We start from the raw sequence: 2,696 nt of genomic DNA on the forward strand, positions 1-2,696 counted from the left end.
GTTTGCGATTTTTAGTTGGGGCTCCGCATGCTTTTACATGGTTTCAGAACCTTTCGGGGTCGCCTTTATCTATATCGCGAATGTTATGCACCCAACGTTAACTTGCGCATTTAATCTTCTCTTGCACAAGCTCACTCGACACCCTTTCCTCGGCACTCAGTTGTTCCATCTAAGGAGCACCTCATCGTGTAAACCCAACTTTTGGGCTTCTCGATGATACCTAGACGCCTGCTTACGCTTTTCCATAGCTTGCCTTATTTCCTTGTTCCACCGCTTAAGTGGTTTCCTGTTTCCAAACCAACAATTCTTTTGCCATGTCTGTCTTATCTCCTGCTGTATAACGTCTACCAGTTCCGTATATTTCCAGACTGTTGTAGGAACACCACCATTTTCTTCTCGGTTTTATGAGGACCGTTATTTGATTTTTATAAATTTTTAGAAATTCTGATGCTACTGGTTCGTGTGTTGGGTTAGTATTCCCCCTCCCCCCCAATTTTCAGGTTAAACGTTACACTATTTCTGAGACAAAGGCGTGCTCGATACATCATTGCCTGTTTCCGCACTGCCATGTTACTTGTCCATGACACTTATTCTTCCTGTTAACTACTACAAGGTTCTGTTCATCACACACATCCAGCACTAGAGAACCGTTATATTCCACATATTCGTTTAAATCATCCATGTGCGCATTCATATCTTCTGCTAATACCACCTGGTCCGGTTTCTTGAATTCATTAATATCGCTTCTAATACAATCAATCAATTCTTTACCTTTATCTCTGCTATCGTTACCTGTCCATAGGCAAGCTACTCCAAGTCATGTCTTTTTGCCTTCCCCATGTGCCGCTATAATCCATAAATGCTCCTTACATGTCTATTGTACCCTTTGCAACTTCATACGTCGCCTCATTAGCATGCCTACGCTTCCGCCTTTGCTTTACCCAGTTATTCTGTTGCACCACTCCCATGCTAAATTGTAAATAACAAGCGGCTGCTCCAAATCTCGTAAAAGCTTCGTCATTCAGCTGCGTTTTAATTGTCAGCCACTTTTACTGCTTGCGACCACCCTGCATGTTTGTGTAACAAATCTTACACTCTCTATACGTATCCTTCGTGCGTCTTTTCTTTACTCTTTGTGGCCTAATTCTGCTCCTTGCTGGTGTGTCGCTACATTAACTACTTTATCTTCCTCCCCGATTGCCTGGGGCCTGCACAAAAAAGCCACTGCCCGTGCCGCTGCGAATCGACGTCCAACCGGTGTTGCTACACTATCGCTAAAATGTATCCCGTAACGCACAAAAGCAGCTTCGCGGCCTTCTCGGTGGACCTCTCAGTTGATGTCAGTGACCGCAAAATTCATTGCCTTAGCATCCAAATTTTCTCGCTTTCTGCAAGCACTTCCCTTTTCAACTGCATACCCCTACCTTTCAACCTCTGGCACCGGGCACGCTGCGTCTTTCTGGACACGCCGCGAGTGGCGCCGCCGAGAAGTCCGCACATGCATGGCCTCCGGGACGAGAAGCGCGGCGCGCCGGTATCGCTTAGCGTCGTTCCCTTTCTTGCCGCACACCAAGTAGGTTTGTTCGATTCAAAAAACGGTGAACGGCACCACAAAGGAAAGGTACAGGGGGTGCCAGTTACGGTGTGCCGGGCTGCACCCACTCGCTGCAAGCTTCAAGGGTGAACTGCACCGCGACGGCACCTTGCCTTGCACCCCGTTCAATGGAGCACGGGAGTGCAGGGTGCACCGCTGCACCTCGGGGAATCGAAGGCCTAGGTGCAGTGCACCGTGAATAGGTGCAGAGAAACTTGGTTGAATCTAATAGACTTAGTGTCACATGCTTAGTAGAGCACTGCTTGACATGGGCCGGGTCGGGCCCGGTTAATGCTGGCACATGCTCAATGGTGTAAATTTCTGCAGCACGAAGCACTGAAGCGCGGAAAGAAAGGTAAAAAAGAACGAAGGAAGAAGGAAGCTGTTTGTCATCTTGCATTCCTTCGTCTTTTTTTTTTTTTACCTTTCTTTTCGTACTTCAGTGCTTCGCGCTGCAGAAATTTCACCGTGGACCTAAACCAACTCGCCCACATCGCTATTCTTATTCAGTGGCACGTATACTCAGCGACCCAAGTTGGCGAGACGTACATTCAAGTGCGGCACATAGTAGTGCATTCACGGAGCAGCTCGCTAAAGCGTTGGCGTGAAAGACGTTCATTGAAAAGGCAGTGCATATATACCGAGTGCAGCCTGCTAAAGCGTCGGGTTGCTGTCCTTGAGAAACCTCTGTGACGTGGGTTCGATTCCACTCAGCGCCGGGAAAACTCGTCATTGTAGAGCGGCACATGTCCAGTGGCATACGAGTTGGCGTGAAATACGCTCATTGAAAGAGCGGTGCACACCTATACAAACATAGATATACAGCCCCCGGAAAGTGCGTGAAGTACCCTAAGAATGCGAACGCATTAATACGGTACTTTACAGTACGTGGTGTCCTTTCCTGGGCTCTTCCAGAGCCTTTCTCTCAATTTTTCTACCGCTGGGAAATATTGTGCCCGCCTTTGTACTTTAAACGCCCCGTCTGTGCACTTCTGCGGTTCATTCAAAGACAAAAACGTAGCGATTAAGTGAAATCGGAGTAAGCCTATATATTGTCCATGTGCATGCACACTGACCATGTAATAAGGAACCTTACCCTTTA

This window comes from Dermacentor variabilis, chromosome 1 (assembly GCF_050947875.1).
Source record: "Dermacentor variabilis isolate Ectoservices chromosome 1, ASM5094787v1, whole genome shotgun sequence".
Classification (NCBI taxonomy): Eukaryota; Metazoa; Arthropoda; class Arachnida; order Ixodida; family Ixodidae; genus Dermacentor; species Dermacentor variabilis.